Source organism: Macrobrachium nipponense, chromosome 42 (genome assembly GCF_015104395.2).
Source record: "Macrobrachium nipponense isolate FS-2020 chromosome 42, ASM1510439v2, whole genome shotgun sequence".
In the NCBI taxonomy this organism is placed as follows: domain Eukaryota; kingdom Metazoa; phylum Arthropoda; class Malacostraca; order Decapoda; family Palaemonidae; genus Macrobrachium; species Macrobrachium nipponense.
Window position 1 is genome coordinate 52618089 of NC_061103.1, and position 25609 is coordinate 52643697.

The following is a 25609-nucleotide window of genomic DNA, read 5'->3' on the forward strand; positions in this document are numbered from 1 at the left end:
TTCTATGGGTTATGCATGTGAGATGGTATGATTTGAAAAAAGAAAGGAAAGGTGAACAGGCAAGGTTACAAACCCCTTTAAACCCTAAGGTACCCATTAGTAGAAGATAAAGATCGATAGTAGCGAGTCCTGGCGAGTCAGAGATAGCCAGTAAGGAGATCGAAAAATTTGTAGTCGTAGAAAAACGAAAAAAAAAGCACATTAATCTATGGAGTTCAGGTACCATATTTCACTTACGTTAATGAAAAGAAAAAGATCGCCGATCGATAGTAATAGAGATTCGGCGAGAGAAAAACGAAATATTATAAGTTTTAGAGAAAGCAAAACAAAAGTAAACAACAGCTTAAGCGGTAGTTAGAGTGACAGTTGAAATATTCGGTCGTTAGACGTGAGGCGGCCGAAAAACGGAGGGGAAAGGAGGATTGTTAAGTAAAAGAAAAAGCAGTTAATGCTACAAACAGCACTTTTCACGAAGGTCATCTGGAACTGATCTCTAGGTCCAACAGAACGTGGACGAGCTCAGAGAACAGTTGATGATCGTTCTATTGCAGAATGGGTAATTGCCTTTGAGGAGTTCTGAATCGAAATTCAGATTGGAGGAAATCATCTGGGAGGGAGATCTCAAAGTTGAGGGCTTCCTGGAAGATCTCTGTAAACAGTCGTTCATTAAACGTGTAGTGTTTGTCGGCGAGAGCTCTATGTATGAAGGCATTAAATTCATCATAGGTCATTAGGAGCTTGTTTATTCCTTGTTCTCCTACGAAGCGGAATTCACTTCCAGAGGCGACAGATTTCAGGTTTGCTTTGCAGGTCTGGATGTCCATGTCTTTCTTAGGTGTGAAATCCTCTGTTTGCGTTCCAGCTTCGGCATACAAAACGGGAGCTTCAGTAGTAGTCTCGAACTGCATATCTTCAACTGGTGCTTGTTCTGTCTGAGTTCCTGCTTCGACACGAGCAGGAGTCGGCGTCGTCGGCGATGCGAAGGCTGGGGGAATAACCTGAGGGGTTGGGGGGATAAACTGAGGGGTTAAGGGAATGACCTTAGGGGTCGGGGGGGTTGGAAGGGGTTGGGGAATTTGGAATTGGTGGAGGAAGGAAGGAGGATGAGGGATTGCGGATGTAGTGACGGGGTTTTTGTGCAGGAGAACGATGAGTTTGCGGAGGAGGTGGAAGATTTGTTCTTGGGTCTATTCTTGGTTCACTTGGTGGTCGTCTTGGGGGCGATGGCTGTCGTTCTCGAGGTCTTGCAGGCGGTGGGGATATGGCCTTCATCCTCCAGATTTTCTCCAGTTTGACAGGGCATCCCTTAAACCATGCATGGTGTGACTGGTGGCAGTTTGGGCATCGGGCAACAGTGTGGCCCTTTGCTTTAAATTTGGTGAGGCAAACGTCTGTCTCATGCCTCTGGCTGCAGATTCCACAAATATGCTGGGCCGTGCACTCCCTCCTGTGATGCCCAAACCTCTGGCACTTGAAACACCTGAGAGGTTCGGGGATAAAGGCTTCGGTCTTGTAGGTCCCAAGTATCCCAAGGCTGATGGTGTCTGGGATTTGGCCTTTGAATGTTGCTTCAACTTTCAGAGTTTGTTCCTCTGTTCCGTCTTTGTTCTTCACTGTACAACGTGAAGCGGTCATTATGCCTGGCACTTCCAGAATTCGGTCCATAGTGACGTATTTTGGTACTTTGCATATCATTGCTTTGGATATCTTTTCGGCTGGGTCCAACAGGAGACATAGAGGTTCGTTCTTCAATAGTTCTGCTGACTGTTTATCTCTCGGGGTAACAATGAATTCCCCCCTTAGATTCGGTCGGGCTTGAAGTTTTGCAGTGGGGTATTTCTTTTCCAGTGCTAACACGGCTGCATACGATGTTTGATTTTCCTGAGCTGTTGTCTTGAACCTGGGAAGTGCCTGGGTCGTCGTGGTGGGTGCTGAGGGCGTCGAAGGTTTGTTCATGTCGATGACACTGTTGAGGGCTTTTTTTCTTTTCTTTTGGACTTTCTGGAAGCCCTGATCGTCAAGGGAGGACGGGTCGACCTCCTGGGAGTCAGGAGACGACGGCCGCTTCTCTGCCATCGTCGTAAAGTCGACAAGGTAAACCTCTAAAGATGATGTAATGCCAAATATAAGCGCAAGGATGTCGTAACGTGTTACGTAGCGCGCCTGTGCGCGACCATTACGTAACAGGCCGACCCACTTTTACTCTCTCGCGGGTCGGTGACCACATTTCCGTCCGCATGCCGTATATTTATATTTCCCTTGACTGTAATGAAAATCAGTACACTTCTACCTGCCTCTTTGTCCACCTCTCACACTAGTTTATTATTGTTTGTTAATGTTACCACAACTGTAGTTTGTGTAATTTTGATTCAATTATAGTTTAACGTAATTGTTTATTTGCTTGTTAGCTGATTGTGATTGTTAGTTTTTTTTTACTTAGTTTGTCCCTTATTTGTTTGAAGTTCATTAGTGTTGTGTAGGAATGTTCCATTTGAGGTACGATATGTTTTCCCTGTTATGTGTATCTCTTTGCACGGGGTTCGGGAAAAGACAAGTCAATAACTGTCAGTTCCCGCTCATCCCTTGATCTGTAATCAACTCATGTACATTAAAGGAATCAACTGGTCCCGAGTATGTCTCAACCTGCTTACATGGCGCAGTGATTCTCGTTCCAAAGCAGGACCTACAAGATGCTGAGACGAGGCCATCACAACACACCCAGGGGCACAGCAAGACGTTCCCCCAGGGGCACTGCAAGCAGGAATGCAACGCCGGCACCACGAGGGACAGGACTTGTTACAGGCTTTGGTTGGCCTCATGGCACAAGGAAGACCACATGGTTCAGCCTCGGCAGGTGTTAGGGCGATGTGCCCTGAGAAGTGTAGCTATGAGATGACACAAAGCAGTTTTCGAGAATGGTGTCGCTCTATGAGTGATTGGCTGGCCTTAGGAAACGTCTCAGGAGAGAATGCACTTATCAGTATCCGGTTAAACTGTGATGAGAAGTTAAGGATGACTATAGATGCAACGCACTCAGAGGTTCAGTGGAACTCATTAACGACCTCTGAGGCATTCGACAGACTGGAGGAGATCACGACGAAGTCTGTGAATAAGGCAGTGGCATGGGACAAGTTTTTCTCAGCGCAACAAGGCGATCAAGAAACCGCGAAATCTTTTGTGCATACTAGGTGCCAACAATTGGCCTTAGATTGTGGGTTTAAGTGTCCCATTGTCGAGCTGATCTGAATGATTTGTGTTAGTTCAGCGGATAAAACAAGTGGTTTAAGCAATGTGGGACTTAAGCAAGAGATCCTACAGGATCATGAGGTTTTCAATACTGTGCAGAAATTGTTACGTAAATGTAAAATTTATGAATCTGCAGAAAAGGATAGTATTAGCGCTCGTGGAAGGGCAAAACGTAGCTAAGTTTGGTAAAAGGGATGAGATAGGCTTAGGCCTAGTTGAAAGTGGGGGTTAGAAGGTGAAAGTAAAATTATTGCTAGCTATAGGTCTAATAATAGTGACAAGGGACACGGCCGTGGCCGTAGGTAGCTCGAAACCTACTGGTACCAGTAAGTCGATACCAGGTGTAAAAAGTGTGGTGGTCGTTCTCATTGGCAGGGAAAATGTCCTGCTGATAATGTTAACTGTTTTCAGTGTGGTATTGTGGGGCACTTTGCTAAATTCTGTTGTCAAGGGGCAACAGCCCGCCAAAACGGCGCCTATTGTGGACGCGTCTGTTACGTCATGCACTGTTGCCTATCCACCTGCGGACAATCGCCAGGTAGGCCTATGTGCGGCAGTGGGGAAACTGCCGATGGTGAAAATAAAGGTTTAGCATGAGTTTTCATGTGAGTGTGTCGTTGTTGAGGCTGTTCAGACACTGGGGCAGAAGTGTGTATAGTAGGGGTAGAATTGTTACAAAATTGGGTTTGAAGGTACCTAATCTCTCGGTGTAATGTCATTGTAAATCACGCAGGGGAGAAGTCATTGAGAATATATGGGTCTGTTGATATGCTATAGAATTGGGTGATAAATCAGTGAGCACTAGTGTTATCGTTGTGCAAGGTGCTACCCGTTTTTATATGTCTTTAGGAGTGTGTAAATCACTAGGTCTAGTGCATACAAAGTTTCCCCATCATACTGTCGCTACCGTGAAATGACGTCACTCGGAAACCCTCTGCGTCGACTAACCCCCGCCAAACGCCTGAAGAAAACGTTTCTCACACGGGTAGGGGGTGGTGGTCGTCAGCGCGAGATGCCATACGCTGCCACGGAGGAGAATGTCCCTAGGCTGAGGGACTGGCTACTGCAACGTTTTGCGAAGACTACGTTTCAACGTTTCAAGAAACCCTCTGCCGATGATGAAAGGAGCCCCTCACCACATTCACCTGAGGGAAGGTGCCATCCCCTATGCGTGTCATACACCTATACCAGTTCCTAAGCATTGGGAGGGCCGATGTTAAGGCTCAGCTCGACGAAGATGTCAAATTAGGAGTAATTAGGGAGGTCTCCCTGCTGGTACAGCTACGGACTGGTGTGCGAGGATGGTAGTGGTAGCAAAGAAAAATGGTAAACCACGAAGGACCGTGGACTATCAAGAGCTGAATAAGAATTGCAAACGAGAAACGCATCACACATGTGCTCCTTTGACGTGGTCTCGGGTGTGCCACTTCGTACATATAAGACTGTAGTCGATGCCTATGCCGGATTCCACCAGGTGCCATTAGATGAGGAGTGCCGACAGTTGACAACGTTTATTACACCATGGGGAGATACCAGTATTGTCGAAAACCCACCCATGGGTCATTGGGCGCGGCTCCCCCGATGCATACACGAAAAGGTTCGATGACGTTATTATTGATGTACACAGAAAGTACAAGTGCATAGATGACGTGTTGTTTATATGACGACAGTGTTGAGGGAGCCTTTTGGCATACTTATGATTTTTTGCAATTATGTGGAGATAATGGTATTACGCTGAATCCGGATAAATTCCGATTTTGTCAAAGACAGGTAGAGTTTGTGGGGTACGAACTTGATTGGGATAATTATAGACCTTCTAATGAGCGTATGGGTGGGGCCATTAAGAACTTCCCCATGCCTGCAAGCCCAACTATCACGGATATAAGATCTTGGTTTGGACTTGTGAACCAAATTGCACCTTTCGTGGCTGTAGCACCGGTAATGGAACCATTCAGGGATCTTCTCAAGAAATCCCCCCATCGGAAAGTTTATTGGGACCAACGCCTTCAAAACAGTTTGTTGCAGCCCGGGACAGCATTTGCAAGATGTTGGGCGACGGACTGACATATTATGATAAGACAAGGCGCACTGCGTTGTTACCGGGATGGTGCAGAGAAGGAATGGGATTTGTTATATTGCAACAATATTGCAATTGCGAGGATCTCAAATGCCCTTTTTGTGTAAGGGGGGATGGAAACTGGCATTATGTGGCAGCAGGCACCTGACGGAGGCGGAGGCCGGCTATGCCGTCATTGAGGGGGAAGCGGCTGCAGTAGTATGGTGCCTTAGGAAATTGAGATTGTTTTTATTGGGATGCCCGAATTTCATTTTAATCACGGACCATAGACCTTTGGTAAACTCTTTGGGGATAGGAGCCTAAAAGACATTGCAAACCCGAGACTACTAAGGTTGAAGGAGAAAACTATGCGATATAGTTTTACCACAAGATATTTGCCGGGGAAGAAGAATTCGGCAGCCGATACATTATCAAGATACCCAGTGATTCGCAGTGAAACTACCGTCAAAGACGAAGAAGAGGAGGAACTTATGAACGAAGTTTGTATTGCCTCCATGACGTCATCGCTGGCGGATGACGTCATTACTATGGACTGGGCTACCGTGAGGGGGGAAGCAGAGAAGGATTCTGATTATTTACTATTGCAGCGACGTGTCAGCGAAGAGGGTTGGCCGTCGTCAAGGTCTCAAGTGGAGCCCTGCCTAAAACCTTTTTTCAATGTACGTGATAGGCTGAGTGTCATTGAACAGGATTAGTCACATATGCATATGACGAGGGGCATGTTCGTCTGGTAGTTCCGGAGGCACTATGTTTACGCATTGCAACCAATTTACATTCAGGTCATCAATCAACTGACTCCCATGATCAAGAAGAGCCGACAGGCAGTTTATTGGCCTGGGATTGAGGGTGACTTGGCAAATTATAGGGCACAGTGTCATGATTGCAACGTTGTTCGGCACCTTCGCAACAAAGGGAAAGTATTATATACACTCCCCCTCCCCCACCCGAATATCCGTTTCAGAGAACTGTTGCAGATTTATTTAAAGTAGCAGGGAGGCAGTATATGGTCTACGCCGATCGACTGACTGAATTGATGGAAATTTATTTTTTTTTTTCTTCGCTAACGGAACTACATCCGCGAGATTTGATCCCAGTTTTTAGAAGATATTTTATGCAGTGAGGGGAGCACCTGAAGAAATATCAGTGGACGAGGGCACGAATCTAACGAGCATGGAAATGACAAATTTCTTTGGTAAGTGGGGGGTATCTATGAGAGTGTCGTCTGCTCACTACCCCCAGTCCAACGGGCGGGCAGAAGCTGCTGTGCGCACCGCCAAACGAACATTAATGGGCAATACTCTACCTGATGGAGGGCTAGACAATGACAAGGGTTAGCTCAGGCGATATTTTGCAGTATTAGAAATTACACCGTTGACGTGTATTAAAGATAAGTCTCCATGCCAACAGCTGGCCTATGGGCGGTTCGCCAAACTTCGAGATTCGGTGCCAATGTTTTAAAAAGCTTACATTTCGTCACCCCGAGCCATTGGTCGGAAAACTGTACCGCAAGAGAGAGGGAAAGAAAGAAGCCCATTGTTGAGCGAAACGCATATCATCCAAGTATAAATGAGAAAGCCAAGGATCTTTCCCCCCTACAAATTGGGAGAGGTAGCTATCCAGGATGTGACTACACGAGCCTGGAATAGAAGCGGGGTGGTTATTGAAAAGAATAGATACCGCCAATATCGCATAAGGTTAGACGGGAGCGGAAGAATTTCGACAAGAAATCGCAAGCATTTGAGATCCCTACCACCCACACCACATGAGGGAGAACCTACTCCCACCGCCTCGGGGGAGGTGGCTGGCCCAGTACCCACCCAGGAGAGAAGTAGCACTAGGGTACGTCGTCACCCCGCAATGGCACGATGGATTATATTACAGAGTAATTCATTTTAGTTGTGTTTAATAAATATCCCCTAAACATGTCAAGTTTTGTGCATATACTTTAATCCTGATTATTTGGGTTTAATAAGTGTTCCTCTTGTCATGTTTACCATTTATGTATGTTCCACCGCTGTGTCCGAAGGACTATCTTTATTATAGCTGAATTCCCTTTACTTCATATGTTACTACCTTTACCAGTTTTATTATTTTTGCAACTAAAAGGAGAAATCTATACTTATGTTTTAAATATACTATGTTTGCTTTGAATGGGGAGCTTTGATCTTAAAGGGGAAGGTGTAGGAATGTTCCATTTGAGGTACGATATGTTTTCCCTGTTATGTGTACTCTGCACTTTGGCCACGGGGTTCGGGAAAAGACAAGTCAGTTCCCGCTCATCCCTTGATCTGTAATCAACTCATGTACATTAAAGGAATCAACTGGTCCCGAGTATGTCTCAACCTGCTTACATGTTAAATGTTCTTTAGTTTTTTGTAATAAATAGTTTAAATTTTACATAGCGATTGATTCTGAGACCTCCTTTTTCCCCCTGTGAATCAGTTAAGGTCAGCCAGTACCTGATTATGTGCGCATGTGCTTGGGTAGGTAATTGTCCCCCAAGTTGATCTGAGAATAGATCGCATCAAGTCTCCCTCCTAAACTAAGGGTGTGCAAGGTTTTACTGTTCAGAGAGGGAGGGAGGAACAGGCCAGTAAAACTCAACTGCAGTCTGTGTATATCGAGTAATAATTTCCCTCAAGTAATTAAGTCAATTTCCCCCCAAAATTCTATAATAAATAAACAAGAACACAAAAAACAAACACAGTTCATTCCCTAACAAACAAACAATGGAACAATGATACTAAAAGAGGAGCCGATACATCCCCCACCAACAACAAAAAGCAACAAATAAAGCATAAAAACTTAAGAAGAGAACGCTTTGTTTACATGGCCGCCCGTGGCCTCACAAGGAAACCGACCTAGGACGCCCATCAAATCCCTCGAACCTAACAATGGCGTGGACGTCGAGGGAACAGGAAGGAGATTAATCTACGTAAGGCGTCGTGTCAGATTTGGTCTTAAGGGTGGGGCTTGGCGTGGGCGTGCGGCGGGGGGGGGGGGGGGCTGCTTATCTCGTGGGGTACATGGCCGTGCCGGGCTATCCTTGGGAAATGTCCGAATTCTCTTATTCAGCCATTTTTTATTTCGGAGCACAGACCTCCTAACCAGTGGTGTAACTCACGGGGGGCGTGCCCCCTTAAAATGTGAGTTAGGGAGACACTAGGGGGAAAAACCAGCGACTACCAACCATTATCACGGTTTTCAGGTCTTATTCACTCGATAGGGTAGAATATCACGACAGGCCAACCCTCATCACGGTGGACGGGTCTTATTCACTCGATATTTAATTGGTGAAACATGAATACAATTGCAACTCTAAGCATACCATTTAAAAGACTGAAGTTTCGTCAACATATTGTGATATATGAAAGCCCCATACGAACTAAAATAAGCATGTGAGCTATTCGTAAAATATGTTTTCAAGGCAGTTTTGAAATCCAATATGGCGGCTACGTTTTGCATGGACGGTTCTCATCAGTGACGGCCACCATCTTTCCCCAGCCTTCCCAGCACTCATTTGAACAATGTTAGCGTATGTATGTAACGTTTATTGATCTTACTCAAGATTGCAGTTGTAATCAGGCACAATAAAACAACATTTTGTTGCCTATATTAGTGAAAGTATGAAACTTGTTATTCCCGGGGTTATGGTTGGAACTGAATTCATTCTTACCTTGTAATCAGTGGTTTTATCCTTACTGCCATCACAACTGAAACTCCTCAGTGCTTATTTGATTGTAATTATACACATTTTGGTCTTAATTCACTCCACAGTGCACTCGAACCACATTGCTGTTCGTGTTTCCTAAGCACTCACTCCGTAAACAAAGTTACGAGCAGCAGACGACAACAATGATTATGAGATGCAAAAGCTTTATCCCTTAATTTGTTTACTTTACTCAATATTTAGTTTAACTCTACTTCAAATGTTTATTTAATTCATGTCCATTATCCCTTTTTTTGCAACCAAATTAACCCCCAAAATTACAAATGTTTTTTGGATGTATACTTACGAGCAGACGACGTGAGGAAACATGGCTCATCGTTGCCAATCTAGTGGAGCGTCACACATACACCGATGCATTTACAAACTGTTTCGATGAATTCTAGTTGTCATAGTAATGCAGTAATGATAAAAATTGCTCTAATATGTATATACTACAAATAGATACGCTAATTTCACTTATTCCCCGGTTTTGTGTAAGTCTTTATACCTAGTTTGGAGGGTAAACACATACCAATTGACAACACTGATAAACAATTGAAGAGCGCAAAACGCCGCAAAGAATGCCGTAGTCCCCTTGAATAAGTACGAATAAGTGCTGGTAAGAGGTGGGTTTACGATTGTTGTGATGAAAGTGCTCCAGCGTCTGTGGGTACAAGTGGTGTGCGGATTTATCACAGGAAATGGAAAGTTTGTTGACACAAGCGACTCCGTAAACATCAAGATAGCGTCAATCTTCGAAACATTTTTAGTTGTAAGTAAAAATTTCTACAGCGTTTTGGTGAGATTTCCACTGACCGTAGCCATCCCTTTCAGTACCCTCTGTTTAAATCTTACATGTTCATGAACTTTACCTGTCAGATATATATATAGCTGTATTCTCCGAAGTCCGACAGAATTTCAAAACTCCCAGCACACGCAGTGGGCGCCAGGTGGTTAGTACCCATTCCCGCGCTGGGAGGTTCGGATATCAGGAATCATTCCCATTTTCTATTCAGATTTTTCTCTGTCGCGGTAGTGAAAACACCTGTTTCCATTACCTCCGCCTAGGATTTTGAAACTTCATTAGCCGCTTAAGTATCCTACTTATTTTTTTTGAATGATTGACTTGGATTTGTGGCTAGGCATACGCTATCATAATTAATTAAAATTTTTTCATTGCATATGATGTCTGAATCTAGTTAGCCTAGTTTCAGACTTTGTTGTCTGCAACGGGTAAAGGGGAGGCTACCGAAACCTTCGGTAGACACTCGCTTAGTATACATGACGTTTACGTGTTTTCTTTGTTGAGAGATCAGTGTAATTAGTGTAATGTTGACTGATTCCGAAAGAGACGTATGATTCGTATGTACGCAAATTAGAGCGTGATAGAATCAGGAGGTCTTCCTCCACAGTAACAGAAGTTAGGATAATGAACCTACTAACCTCCAGTAGACTTTATTTTGCCTAACCCTGTGGTATGGCTTACGGGCCTAGAGGAAGTTCTGTGAGAAGTAATGCCCTTTCTATTATGGTGGATTACATCAAGTAAGCTTGAAAAAGTGCTCGTCTCAATCAGTGTTGTGAGTGTAGTGATGTTGATTTTGCCCCTAGTGTTGTGGAGGGGGCGTCAGATCGGTCCTATAACGCCTCTAGGTCTAAACCTCTGTCGGACTCCCAGGACCAGGGAGGGGCAAGTTGAAAACCGAAGGAGGGTTACGGGAACCCCCCCACCCCCCACCGATCTGGCGTCCCTTCGGCAGGATAAGGCTGCCAAAGATCGTGCACGTGCACGAATCATGAAAGATTGCTTCTCGTCCTCCGAGGCGTCCTCCCCGCAGGTTGGAGCTCTCGAAAGGACCTCGCCCTCTAAAAAAGAAGCTTCAGAGAAGAGGATGCTTCACGTCCTCTCTCTCGTCAGGAGGGAGCGTCAGAGTACTGATCTGGCGTCCCTTCGGCTTGACTTAATTATGCGATAAGCGTGACAAAGACGCAAAATGTCGCACAGGTCGGCTGTCGTCTTGGTCAAGAGATTAAAAATGATATTGTTATGATACAATAAAGTTTTCATACATACTTACCTGGCAGATATATACATAGCTAAGACTCGTCGTCCCCGACAGAAATTCAAATTTGCGGGCACACGCTGCAGGTAGGTCAGGTGATCTACCGTCCTGCCCTGGGTGGCAGGATTAGGAACCATTCCTGTTTTCTATCATATTTTTTCTCTTCCACCTGTCTCCTTGCGGGGAGGCTGGGTGGGCCCTAATCGTATATATCTGCCAGGTAAGTATGTATGAAACTTTATTGTATCATAAACAATATCATTTTCATACAATCAACTTACCTGTCAGATATATACATAGCTGATTGGCACCCTTCGGTGGAGGGTAAGAGACAGCTACTATATGGAATAGACAGGTAAACAACATATGTTGTAGGTACAAATAAAACCTTGGTTCCTACCTGATAGGTGGTAGACTCGTGGGTGTTTGCCCACCCGTAGTCTGCATCACCTCAAGAACTTTAGCGAGATATGTGATCTATGGCCAAGAGTTCTTGGGGTGGGTCTGCCGAAGGGGTCTTATCCACTTACTCGGCAGAGCCTGAAAGGACTTTGTCAACGGGTGCTGATCCACTTATATGACAATACACCTTATGAAGGAGCGCAACACCGATCCCGATCACCATGATCCTTAACACGAGGGTTCGCGCTCAAATTGGAAAGAGTTATCCCCACACTCCTTTCAAAAACCCCAATAATTTCACTAAGTTAAAAAACTTTTAACTCAAAAGTTAAGGATCAGTGTCGGCTCCTTATCCCAGTAACGTATCCGCAGAAACGTATAAACCAAAAGAGAAGGATCTCTCGTAGGTTAACTTGACATCCTTTGTGTAATGAGAAGTCAACACAGAGTTGCCTCTACCGTACAACACAGCTAATATGTCTTATATGACATATTGTTATGTAAAGAACAAGAATTTGCAAAAGCGCGCACTTCCTGCGCTTTTAATTCTCAGCTGTTTGAAGAATCAAGTCACAATGAAGTGCTTAGGAGATCTCCATGTTTCAAAGAAGACCAGGGCTTTCTTGAAATGGATCTCACCCGACTGAAGCCTGAAGCCTGGCAGGAACCTCGCGCCTGGCTGGTGCTTCGCTCTTGGTTGGCGCCTAGCGCTTGTCTGGTACCTTTCGCGTTGATTGGCGCCTTGCATCTGGATACGCTTCGCGTCTTAGCTGGAGATTCACGCCTAGAGCCTGCCTGGCCTGCTCGCCGCCTGGCTGCGCCTTTGTGCCTGCCTGGCGCTCGCGCCTGCTGGAGCTTCGCGCCTGGTTGGAGCCTGCGCCTTGCTGGCCGTGCCTAGCTTCTGGTTGGGTGGCGCCTTGCGCTGCACCGTTCGCGGTGGCCTGGCACCTCGCGCCTGGCGTCTCGCGCAGGTTGGCGCTTTGTGCCTGCCTGGCGCCTCGCGCCTGGCTGGCGTCTCGCGCCAGGTTGGCGCTTTGTGCCTGCCTGGCGCCTGCCTGGAGCTTCGCGCCTGGCTGGCGCCTGGCTGGCGTCTCGCGCCCGGTTGGAGTGGCGCCTTGCGCCTGCCTGGAGCTTCGCCGCTGGCTGGTACCTCGCGCCTGCCTGGCGCCTCGCGCCTGGGTGGCTCCTCCCCACTTGCCGGAGCTTCGAGCTTGGTAGAGTCTCGAGGATGTCTGGCAATGTCCACATCGGACACTCTTATCTGTCCTATATGTTTCGCATCTAGCGCATCTGTGTCAGGTTGTAGGCTCGGTCTTTCCTCATCAGACAATGACAGTGTTCTTGGGGCTGTCTGCAGGTTTCTTCTTCCTTACTGACTGTGTCAGAAGGTCTTGAGTCGCCTTCTCAGTTAATGAACGAGAAATGTCCTTCACTACTGAGAAGGGAACAAAAAGTCAGACAAAGGCGAGTACAGAAGCGCTGCCCTCTGAGCGTGGGAGACCGCTTTGGTTAAAAAAACACTATATACTGTCCTCTTTTTAAGAAGACCTGCTCCAAACAAAGAGGAGATCTCAACCGAGCCCTCCTGAACCGCTTTGTCTATACAAGACAAAATACACAGAAGGACTTCTGGTTCGAGTCCTTCAGAATCATGGGCTTTCTTGGACATCACCCCAAGGGACCAATCTAAGAAGTTGAAAACTTCCAATACATGAAAGAGTCCCTTGAGGAGATGGTCCAGTCTGAAATGCCCCAAGTTATACGGGCAGAGTTCAACCTTGTCTACGTGAAGCGTCAACTAAGGTAGAAAAGTCCGCTTCTGACGTAGACGGAAGAGAAATACCCAAATTCTCTCCCGTCTGATATCAAATGCCTCTTTTACCAGCTAGTCTCGCTGGAGGCATGCAGAAGACCGTTCTAACTAACTCCTTCTTCAACTTCATCCAAGAGTCTAAAGACTGAAGAGCCCTCTTCATCGAAATGGCGGGCTTCATTCTAAGAAAAAAACGAAGATTTCTTCGTCTTTGCACTCGAGAAAAGAGAGCGCGGAGAAGGAGGAGAGGCAGGAGTCAAGTCGTCTCCATACTCCTGAGCTATAAAACTGTTATTTTGTAAAATCTATCTCTAATCAATCACTAAAAATTAAAAGAAGCCTCTAGAAGCAAGGCTGTCAAAACATTATAGTTCGACAGTCCTTCTCTTCCTTGATACTCCTCCTCCGAGTTTACTTCTAACTCGGGGTCTAGATGAGTCTCCGAATGCTAATTCAGTACGTCTTTCCTCTGGAGGAGACAAACTCCTAATAGGAGAGGGGCTAAGGGAATGATATTCCTTCCTCTTCCCCGCTTTAACAGTCCTGGAAGGCGCCAACAGCCCAGGCTTCTCTCCATAAATGGATGACGCTTCCCGCTTGGATGACGCTTCTAGTCAGCCAAGCGTCCTGGCTGACGCCTCCCGTTTGTGTGGCTGCTGACGTCTGGATGACGCTTCGCGCCTGGAAGACGCTTCGCTCTCAAAAGGCGTCTAACTGGCGCCAAAATTTTGGTTGGAGCCTCGCGTCTAAAAGCAGCTTTAAATGACTATTCATGTCTTGACGACGTCTCACGTCTCTCTGGCGTTACGTGTCTTCCGTAAGATTCTCCCGATCTCGCTCTCGAAACCGAAGCCTCTGCGATATGTTTGGAAGCTTCACGTCTGCATGACGCCTCTCGCTTCGCAGGGGAGAGAGGACGAGACTTCTTGATTGGAAGCGCACCGTCCTTCCTACGAGGCGCTAACACTCCCACCAAAGAGGCCAGTTTGCTCTTTGACTGGCAAGATAATCTTCTTGAAGCTTTTCCCACGTCATCTTCAATCGGGGGAGAAGTAGGAAAAGGAAGCAGTCTATAGGAAGCCTGTTCGTCTCTCACAACTCTTTCCAAATAAATGTTAAACATGTTAACAGTTATTATCGTCGATCGAGAAGGATCTCTTTGTTAACGCGAATAGGAGCGAAAAAAAGAGATTCTCGATGCTCTATGCGATATGAGAGTGTCGTGGAAATGGCCTAAGTGATTAAATGGGTAACGAAATCAGGAACGAATCTTGCCGTTACCGAGCTTGGTGTCGAGAGTCTACCGGACTCCTAGGGTTAATAACTCGCTAAAACGAGAAAATCTTGGATGGTGCTCTTGGCTCACTGCGCCAGGCTGGCGCTTTTGGCGCAAATTTTGCGCCAGGCTGGCGCTTCTGTAGCATTGCGCCAGGTGGTACTTCTGGCGCGTTGTGCCAGACTGGCGCTTTCTTCTAATTCTTTTTATGTTAGTGCCAGAACACCTGTGCCTTTATGGTACCCGACATCCTTTCACATGTTAATTCCGTTCTTAGTAGGAAAAAAACTTTATATACGTAGTATAGTCCATTCAGGGAAAACAAGTTCTGCCCCAAAGAGAATGTTTCCCATCCGACTCATCCATCTTCTTCGAGCAGGTACTAATAAGCTATGCTTTCGTAAGCCTGAGAGCATTACATAATATAATGTTCTGCTGCGATAGAATCCTTTAATAATGTTACCTACGGTAAACAGCATTGAAAGGTTGTACTATCTCTCTTATTGAAAGCTTCTTAGCAAAAGGCATACATATTTATTTATGTTAGCTTAAAAACTATCCCCTCAATCCGAGGTTAAGACCGCGATTGTAGGGGAGAGATACGGAAAGTTATTCCATCCCGCAGGAGAGAGAGATTCGCCCGACCGCTCATGACTGACACCTACATGGTACTGACAGTAACTGGCGTAGGCGTTACTGCGTTGGTCTCAGGCTCTCAGCGAAAGCAGTCCCCGCTTACTCTTCCAGAGTTGCCAGCTACTCCAATTAATAAAGGAATTTAATAAAATTATTATCGAACTTCAGGAAGTTCTTATTAAAGCATATTTAAGCGAAACAAGACTTCGATAAATCTAGAAGCTAAGTAGGTGTAGTCTTAACAATCCCTTTAAGCGTAGTCCTTCCTAGGAAAGACGTAGAAGGATACTTGTAATTGAGTTGCACAGAAAGAAGTAACTACGGTATGTGTTTTGATGATTTGACCGTATCGTATTCTCATAAAGCAGAAACTCTACTACCTTCTACTATCTTCGTTCTTTCGTTAATAGAACGATAGAAAGAGTATATATATATATATATTATATATATATATATATATATATATATATATAGATATATATATATATATATATATATATATATATATATATCTTAAGGAACGAAGTTAATCAAGGAACTCTTTAAATCTTCGTGAATTTCTTCATAAATCGCGGAAGACAGAATTCCTGTTCATCACTAGGGTTTACGGAAGGAAGTATATATTTTCTATCCGCCATCATACCCAAACATCGATGAGATCTTATTAAGAAAAAACTCCCAAAGCTCTTGCCTCCTCAAAACGAGGGAAGAGCATGGATGAAGGAGAGAGTCCGCATTGAGAGGAACTGCCTAACAAAGGAGTCTTCTGAATAATGAAAAGGGACTTCTCTTAGTATCAGAATCCTTCTGACAAAAGCAACGGCCGCCTGTGCGACATCTTGCACATTGCCAGGGGAAAGTTGTTCAAGTTAAAAATTCAAAGAGGAGTCTCGGGACTGACCTCTCTCTCTAATGAAGATTTTTGAAATCTTCTGACGCCTGGCGTCTGGATCCTTGTGCCTAGCGCCTGGCGTCTGGATAGTTCGCGCGCCTGGAATGTTCCGCACGCTAGAAAGGAGACTCGCTCCTGGAACGTTCCGCTTGCGTGGAAGGTCCCGTGCGCCCTAATAGATCCGAGCGCCTCTAGTCTTGTTATACGAGCCTCTTGCCAGAAAACGTTCAATGGAAGCATCCTTCTGATTGCCATTCTACTATAAGGCTCCTTAGTTAAGCTGTCTGTTTTCTCTTTGAAGGCGCCTTGCGCCAAGAAAAAGTTCTGGAACGCGGCTCGCACTCAGTTGCTGGAACGCGGCTCGCGTTTATCTGTATGAACGAGGCTCGCGCTAGTCTGTTGGAACGCGGCTCGCGCTAGTCTGTTGGAACGCGGCTCGCTGCTGGCTGTTGGAACGTGGCTCGCGCTAGCTTGCTGGCTGGCTCTCAGCCTCTCGCTCAGTGAGTCAGTGTTCTCTTATTCAGAGAACGAGCCAGATCGTCTTTTCGGATGTAAGATGAAGAAACGGAAGAACAGACGCACTCTTTAAAGGCTGCCTTTGCAATGGCTATCCCTGGCAGTCTGGGACGTTTTACAGATCCTGCCGAGGGAACGCCCGATCGGTGGGGATTCTCCATAACCTCCGTAAGGCTTTCGACTTTCCTTCTCCTCTGGGCTTGTGAGTTTGGAAGAGGTCTAGGCCTGAGAGCGAGACAGAGCCGATCGAACGCACCCTCTACTAATTAGGACGCCTTTCCAATGGCGAACTTGGCAGTCTGGGACGTTCTACAGATCCTGCCGAGGGGACGCCTGATCGGTGGGGATTCGCCATAACCTCCGTAAGGCTTTCGACTTTCCTTCTCCTCGGGTATGTGAGCTTGGAAGAGGTCTAGGCCTGGGAGCGAAACAGAGCCGAACAGAACGCACCCTCCACTGCACTAACAGTAAAATCACTTCTTACCTTTCAAAAGCTCGTATTTTGAGCTACATTCCTTTGTCTTCAAATTGCAATATGAATTTGAAGATTCTGTGAGTAAGAAGGAGATGAGGATACCACACTACTAGTAATGTTAATGCTCTAACTGCTCGTTAGTACGAGAGCTATATAAACTTCTAAAGGAAGCGTAACTATTCTTTCCTTACATCGTCAAGAAGGAAGTTAGCTCAATCAATTCTAACATTTACTACACGTTATTATGAATAAATATTAAAATTTTCCTTCTTGCAAACTATGTGATTGTCTACCGAAAAGTTCGGTAGTTACACGTAAACAATTTTCTTCGAAATTTTCGAAGCCAAAGTTATCAAAACAAATTAATATGCGTATGCCGAACCAAAGATCCAGTACTTCCCTGCAAAAGATAGCCAGAAGATCGATGGCGATGAAATCCATAAATCAAGTCAGGAGGAACTGCAAACGTTGTTTACATTCCAAGCGACAGAAAAAAATATGATAGAAAACAGGAATGGTTTCCTAATCCTGCCACCAGGGCAGGACGGTAGATCACCTGACCTACCTGCAGCGTGTGCCGCGAAATTTGAATTTCTGTCGGGGACGACGGAGTCTTAGCTATGTATATATCTGACAGGTAAGTTGATTGTATGAAAATGTCCTTAAGGCAGGACCCTCACAAGGACACCTTTCGAGACATTCAACGCTCATCGAGGAGGAAGGAAACGTCTTTACTCTTGTAGCAAGGATTGTTTTCTTGCTTTCCAAGACGCTCCACCTTCACAATTTGCCTCATCGAAGGCCAGGAAGGCCCTGGCTTCGTTAAGATGGCCACTTCGCTCTCTGCGAAGAGAGCGTTTAAGAGAGTCCAGGATTGGATGGATTCAAGGAAGGTTAAAGGGAAGACTTCGTTTGCACTTCCTCCATCTAGACTGAAAGGGAGAGCTGGGATCTGGTACGAAAACAGGAGAAGAAGCAGGATTGAAAGCACCGTCTTCTTCTCAAGGAGATTTCGCCAATTTGGTGGACGCTCCAAGGAGGTCTTATTTGTCATCGGCTAAGGTTTCTCCTCCCCTCATGGCGCTATGTATACGTTATGTGACGTTCGCTTTACTACGAACGGGATATTGTTCAAGCTCATGAGCTTGACGTCCGGCAAGCTGATTTGCATAGTCAAACAGCTCGCCAAGACGCATCTTACTCGTCCCTAAGGGACGGACGCTCTGTCAGCGGACAGAGATGACACTGGACAGACTATCCTAGTTTTCGACAGGAGAAGGGCAAAGAATTCCTCATACCCAAGAACACACAGGCGTCCTTTTAAATGCCCTTCTGCAGTGTCGATGAGCGTGACAAAGACGCAAGATGTCGCACAGCCGGCCGTCGTTTTTGTCAAGAGGCGAACGTCCTTAAGACTCGTCCTGATGACGATCACCGTACTTATGCTTAGGACGCTCGCGTTTCATGAGCGGCTCCCCCCTCGCCAGGAAGCCTCTCAAAGTTACTCGTGTTGACGCACGTCATTCACATGACGCTTCCCATTAGAATGTTCGTCGCTCTTCTATTCCGGACGCTCTTCAAGACGCTCAAAGAAGGCAATCAGGACGTTTCGGCAAGCAACCTCGCGACGATGCCTTTCGGAACGCTCGGCGTTCCTTTTTTGAAGCGCGTTTCTGGATATGTTCATTCGCATACTAAGACGCAAGATGTTGCACAGGCGGCCACCGTCTTTGTTAGAAGGTAACGAAAGTCTTTAGGCCGTCTTGGAGACGATAGCCTTACGTCTTCCTATAGTGCTCTCACACTTCAGGAGCAGCGTGCGGCTCTCCAGGACGCTTTTCGGGTGGCCTTTCAGAAGACGCTCGACGTCATAAACATTGATAAGCTTTTTGGAAGACGCTCGATGTCTTACACATCTGGACGCTCGCCAGGACGCTAGCGAGGACGCTCGCCAGGACGCTAGCGAGGACGCTCGCCAGGACGCTAGCGAGGACGCTTTTGAAGACGCTCGGCATCCTACACGTCATGACGCTCGGTAGAGCACTTGCCAGGACGTTCTTCAGAACGATAGGCGTCCTACGCATCAAGACGTTCGGCAGGATTCCTGCAAGAACGCTCTTCAAGAGGGCGTCGTCGAAGAAGAGGAAGGAGTTTGGTCTCGTCAAGATGTCTACTTCGCTTTCTACGAAGGGAGCGTTCAATAGAATCCATCACTTGATGAATTCCAGGAAACTGTAAGCAGATTTCGGTGTCATAAAACGCCTCGTCTGCTTTCGGGATTGCGCTGCCGAAGGGGAACATTAAGGTCCTTCCTGTCGTAAGCCCAGTCTCTAATCAGGAATCCTGCCCCTTCCTCGATTTCTGCGGGAATCGGGAAGGCTATATGCTCGAATTCCTGGATTACTTTCCGTCATGCAATTGGGTTAGTTCTCATTGACAAAGTTCTTAATAACATTTTATCGCATAAGCGGATAAGTAACAAAATTTCGAAAGAGCTCTCATTCATAGTCAGAGGCTCATCAGGAAAAAGACTTATAGACCTACGTCCATGAAGTCTTATGTCAAATATCATAAGAGGCTTGAACTTTCCTTTTCGATCTTCGGTTCTCACTTGAGGATTTCCATTTGAATATTATTATTCCTTCTCTTGGCAAAGAGAATGAAGACAGTCGATTTCCATTCTCTCTCTCTTCCACGTCGAGAAAGAATGTAGTAGAGAATTAGATGTTCAAGTGACTGCAATACTTATGTATTTTATCTCGCGTCATATTACTAATGTAAAAGTTCAAGTCATATACGCATATCGTAGTTACCTCTACAGATGGCAACCGAAAGGACGGTTAATTTTAAGTGGATTTAATCGGTCCTTCCTGCAAACTTCCAGGAGTTTCCGGTGTAAGGACAATGCTTGAAGGTATTGTTACAACAACACCAACTCAGCTTCTGCATGTAGCGAATTATAGTTTCGCTTAAATATGCTGCTTGAGAATTTTCTTATGATCGATAATAGTAACAAGAACCTATTCCTTCGTAGAAGAGAGTAGCTGGTAACTCAGGCAGAATAGTGCGAAACGAGAGGTTGCTGTCATTGTGGATGACGGCAGTATATTTTAATCGGTACTCGCGGCAACTCTTTCCAGGAGTTCCGATTTAACATTTGGTTAATTAAGCGTAATGTTACGACAACACAAAATCAGCTTCTGTATTTTAGCGAATTCTGTTTCGCTTAAATATGCCAACTTGAGAGTTTGTTCAAATAATGGAAATCTATTCCTTAGATGAATAGAATAGCTGGCAACTCGCGGCATAAGACTGCGAGGTGAACATAAGCTGCTCTGCCTGTAACTGTCACAGTGTCTCACACTGTCACCAACTCAGTGTTAGGTAGCTCGTTGTAATGCTCAGTCGGTTACGTCTCTCTCTCCCGCGGGATTGATTTACGAACCGTATCTCTGCCCTACAATCATGACTTTCGCCTCGGGTTGAGGGGATTTCTGGTAATCATGAATAAACGACTTCCTTTTGCTAAGAAATTTTCAACAAGAGATATCTCTTAGACATGTTCGGCGCTGCTTACCGCACTGTAACAGAATTCTGTACGAGTCTACCGCAGCATAGCACTATAATAATGCTCTACTGCTTATGCAAAGCGCAGCCTTATTAGGGAAGGAAGCATGCTTAGTGAGGGAATGGATGAGTCTGCTGGGGACCATTTTCCTCGCTGGAGAAGCTTGTTTCCCTGAATAGACTGCAATTCAGACCTCTACAGTTTTTCCTACAGGAGAACTGAAATAACATCAAAGATCTAGATAATTCTAAACGTCTCTCAATGGGTTAAGGATCACTTCAGGTGATACTGAGAGGGAGCCAGGCATCCGGACAGAGGTCCTGGCACATAATCTAAAAGAATTGGAAGCAAGTTTGGTTGGCTCTCCAGTTCCTCGAAGAGTGAGGTTTTGGTCGAGTGGTCAATCATCTCAGATAATTCCGCAGCTCTCTCATATCCAAGAAAAGAGAGATGGTTATCGGCATAGGCACGGAACGTAACGATCCTTAAGAGGTTCGTTACACGATTGCACGTCCGTGCGGATCTTCTCGATCGACGGCAGCAACTACTGACGTTTGAGTAATCCTCGCTTAGAAGTATGTCGAGAGTTGTGGAGACTTTGGGGGCGTCCTTTCGTAGATTTTGCAATATTGAAGACGAAGAAGAAGCTTCCTCTACGTTGCGCCCTTATTCTCGATCCGAGAGCGGTAGCAATAGACGCCATCCTATAGTATGGAATGGGGATAGTTGGTTAGCCCTTTTTCCTATTCAAAAGCTTAGGAAATGTAATAAGATAATCGCTGGCGTCAGAGGGAGTGAGAAAGACGCTGATCGACCCCATGTTGGCCTTCGAGAGGCTGGATTCACAGAGGTCACGTCCTTCAGAGAGCACTTTCCAAGGACCTTCCCGAGAGAATCGGTCTACTCTAACAGCCTCACTTCGAGAGGTACCTAAAATCTCTCCGCTCTGAGTCTGAATGCGTTCAGACTGTCAAGAAGCGAGAGGATCTTCAAGATTAATTGCAAGTCTCATTGCCAAAGCAAAGCAGTGCTGCATATTTTGCAGTGTACCAATCGGAGTGGGCCGTTTCTGGACATAGGGCAGGAAGAATGACTGTTTCCTCCACCTCTGACCTCTGTGAATTACTTTACCGCCTTCCCATTCCGTCTGAAGTATGGGATAAGCTAGCAGTCCCAACTATTGTAGAATACGGAAATATGTTGACGGCCTCTAGGCTCAGAGATTCGATCTGTCAACAACAAAGCCCTTCACGATCTTTGAGGTCGTGGAAAATCTTGAATTTTTTAGATCAAAGCTTCCGGCATGGACTTAGATGTAGTCTGAAGTTCCTGATGTCAAAGCATTTCGAACCTCTCCTTTCTGTAAACTTAATACACGTAACCAGAAAGGCTAATTTTCTAACCATCTAGCTGCGGCAAAGATGGTTAGTGAGGTTTTAGCCATCATCAGAGGTTTTGGCTTTAGAGGACATAATTCGGTGTCCTCTAAGCCTTCCGTTCTTGCTAAGAACGAAAACCCGTCTAACCCTTGGCCCAGAGACCTGGAGATCAAGGGGATGGCACAAATTATTGGGCAAGAGCCACAGAGAGTCCTGTGCCCTGTCGGGACTCTCAAGTTTTATCTTGATAAAACTAAAGAAAGTCGAGGTCATTCGGACAATCTGCGGTGTTCCGTAAAAGACCAGGCTTGCCCATGTCGAAGAACGCCCTGGCGTTATTTTTAAGGAGTCTTTCTAAGAGGCTCATTCGTCATGTTTGAACAAAGATTTGAAACCTTTTTAAAAGTAAATGCTCACGAGGAATGAGGGCGCGGCCTCGGAAGCATTTCAAACAGAGCATGACACTCAGTAATATCCTGAGTGCCACGTTTGAGCGAAGCAACTCTGTGTTCTCTTCACACTCCCGACGGGATGTGAAGACGACATATGAGATCTGCGAGTCGCTAGGACCATACATATCCGTAGAAATATTATTGGAGGCAGGAAGCAGCACGAATCCTATCCTATAGAAAAAGGGATAGGTGTGCTTTTAACTTTGAAGGGTTGGTCGCTTGAGGCGCTTTCCCTTTCGTTAGCCTAGAAGTTATGGGACTAACTTCGATGGAGGTTAGGTCAGGGTGGTGGTTTTAGCTTCGTTGCCCTCACAGTATGGTCAATATGGTCTAGTCACATTGTGGTCACGCTCCCGTTGACAGATCATCTAGAGCACACCAACTACACAGGTCACTACCTTGTTGGCAACTCTAGTAAAGCAAAAGCAGACTTCGGTGACAGTAATCAAGAAGTCAGCTATGCTAACAGGTAAGGAATCAAGATGTCAATCATCTGCACTTGAGGTGTTTCCTAATCCTTCTATTCTGTCCCTTCCCACCTCCAATGGTGGGATTCAGCTATATATATATCTGACAGGTAAGTTTCATGAACAAAATGTTATTGTTATGATACAATAAAGTTTGTTCATACTTACCTGGCAGATATATATAATTAAAGTACCCACCCATACCTCCCCTCATGGGGACATGTGGATGATCTGAATATCCGATCCCAGCGGACCGCCTCCCAGCGGCGGGGGAATGGGTACTAACCACCTGGCCGCCCACTGCGTGTGCCGGGAGTTTTGAAAATTCGGTCGGACTTCGGAGAATACAGCTATATTATATATCTGCCAGGTAAGTGATGAACAAACTTTATTGTATCATAACAATATCATTTTGGCCTTAATTTCTAACTTTAGAGAAAATACTTACTTCGAAAGGAGAGTAGAGGTCTTTAGCTCCGTTTCTCACCAACAACAAGTCGCGACTGATGCCCATCTCGGGTGTCAGGACGCGTTATAATGTACTTTTTCGGAGGGTGGCTAGGTGTTGATTGTAGGTGGCCTGCTTGGCCTGCTGTGATGTTTCACCCTATTTAAATGGTGAAACAAGAATACAATTACAACTCCAAGCATACCATTCAAAAGATTGAAGTTTCGTCAACATAATGTGATATATGAAAGCCCCATACGAACTAAAATAAGCATGTGACGCTCTTCGTAAAATATGTTTTCAAGGCAGTTTTGAAATCCAATATGTCGGCTACTGTGGGATGTACAGGTTTTGAACAGTGACAACAATCATCTTTCCCAGCAATCATTTGAACAATGTTAGCGTATGTATGTAACGTTTATTGATCTTACTCAAGATTGCAGTTGTAATCAGCACATTAAAACAACATTTTGTTGCCTATATTAGTAGTGAAAGTATGAAACTTTTTATTCCTGGGGTCATGGTTTGAACTGAATTCATTCTTACCTTGTAGGCTAATCGGGGGTTTTTATCCTTACTGCCATCACAACTGAAACTCCACAGTGCTTATTTGATTGTTATTATACACATTTTGGTCTCGGTTCACTCCACATTGCACTCTAAACCAGCTGCTGTTCCTGGTTCCTAAGCGCACGCGCCACAAACACAGTTACGAACAGCAGACAAGGAAACTGCAAAGTTTTATTCCCTAAATTGTTTACTATACTCGTTATTTAGTTCAAATTTACTTTGTTATTTAAAAATTTTAATTAAATCCATGTATATTATCCCTTTTTTGCAACCAAATTACCCCCAAAAATTACAGATATTTTTAAAGTAGATATAATCAAATGTTTCTAACGTTTTTGTACATCTGGCTGCCGAAAACCATAGAGGAACGACTATGGATAAGTGAATTATATACATATTTTTTTTTTTGCTTTTTTGTTTTTGCTAGCACTTTTCATTGGTTTCAGTCTATATTAGTATTTTGAATTTCTTTAATAACCGTATGCCAGAAATAAATGTAACCTTTAATGTTTCCATGCTAAGAATGGCAAAATCATCGTTGCCACATTAGTGGAGGCGTCACACATACGCCGTTCCATTATTATAAACTGTTTCCATGAATTCTAGTTGTCATAGTAATGCAATAATGATAAAATTGCTTTAATATTTATGTTTATATACTTCCAATACATAGCCTAATTTCACCAATTTCAACATTTTGTGTGTAGTCTTATACCCAGTTTGGAGGGTCAACACATACCGAATGGCAACAGGGGGAGAGAGAGAGAGAGAGAGAGAGAGAGAGAGAGAGAGAGAGAGAGAGAGAGACGAGAGAGAGGAAGGCGAAGGAACGAGAAGAAAAGGGGTGGCGGTGGATGGGGGGGGGGGGGAGAGGGTAGGTGGAGGCTTTAATACCGCGTGTTCGTATCCATTTCTGGATAATGGGAGTTTTTTGTCTCTTGGTACAAGGACAAGTTGTGGTTATTTTTTACGATTAGTGATTCAGGATATCCTTATAAATACGGCACTGGGTGTAATGCACTATAGCAAAATTTCGTTCTGATACGAGTGTTCGTTACAGAAATAGGTATTGCCCAAAAACGTGCTTGCACTGTCTCTGAAACCCATAGTTGGTATGCTGCTTAGTTGTCAATCAAGTTTTTTGTAATCAAGTATTTTTTACAAGCTAGCTATTGAATAAATTTGTATTTTTCTCAATCAAAACATATGCCCCTCGATGCTAACTTTCCTCTTTTAACGACTTTCTGGTCATTGCAAATTCGGCCCCATAATTTCTTATGGTGCAAAAACAGAGGCCCAGGGACCGAAAACGATTGCGTCACACTACGGCGATAATCCGGCAGTAAAACATCTTCATATATCCAAAAAGTAAATAATAAAGATATATATGCGCATTACGATTATACCAATTACATGAAAAGCTGATAATCTGCATGAATAACTAGTAAACTGTTCTGCAAGAAAGTTGAGTAAAGCAATTTTTCATACATTCAACTTCCCTGTCAGATATATACTTAGCTATAGACTCCGTCGTCCCCGACAGAAATTCAAATTTCGCGGCACTCGCTACAGGTAGGTCAGGTGATCTACCGCCCTGCTCTGGGTGGCTGGACTAGGGAC

General features: G+C 45.0%; 1 long non-coding RNA gene across 1 annotated transcript in view; it reads left to right on the plus strand.

The window, feature by feature from the left end:
* Positions 1-8137: 8137 nt before the first annotated feature.
* Positions 8138-25609, plus strand: part of LOC135213464 (uncharacterized) — a 43891-nt gene continuing 26419 nt past the window's right edge. Inside the window, exon 1 of the long non-coding RNA XR_010314139.1 lies at positions 8138-8258. This is a non-coding gene — a long non-coding RNA (uncharacterized LOC135213464). The remainder of the gene's footprint in view (positions 8259-25609) is intronic.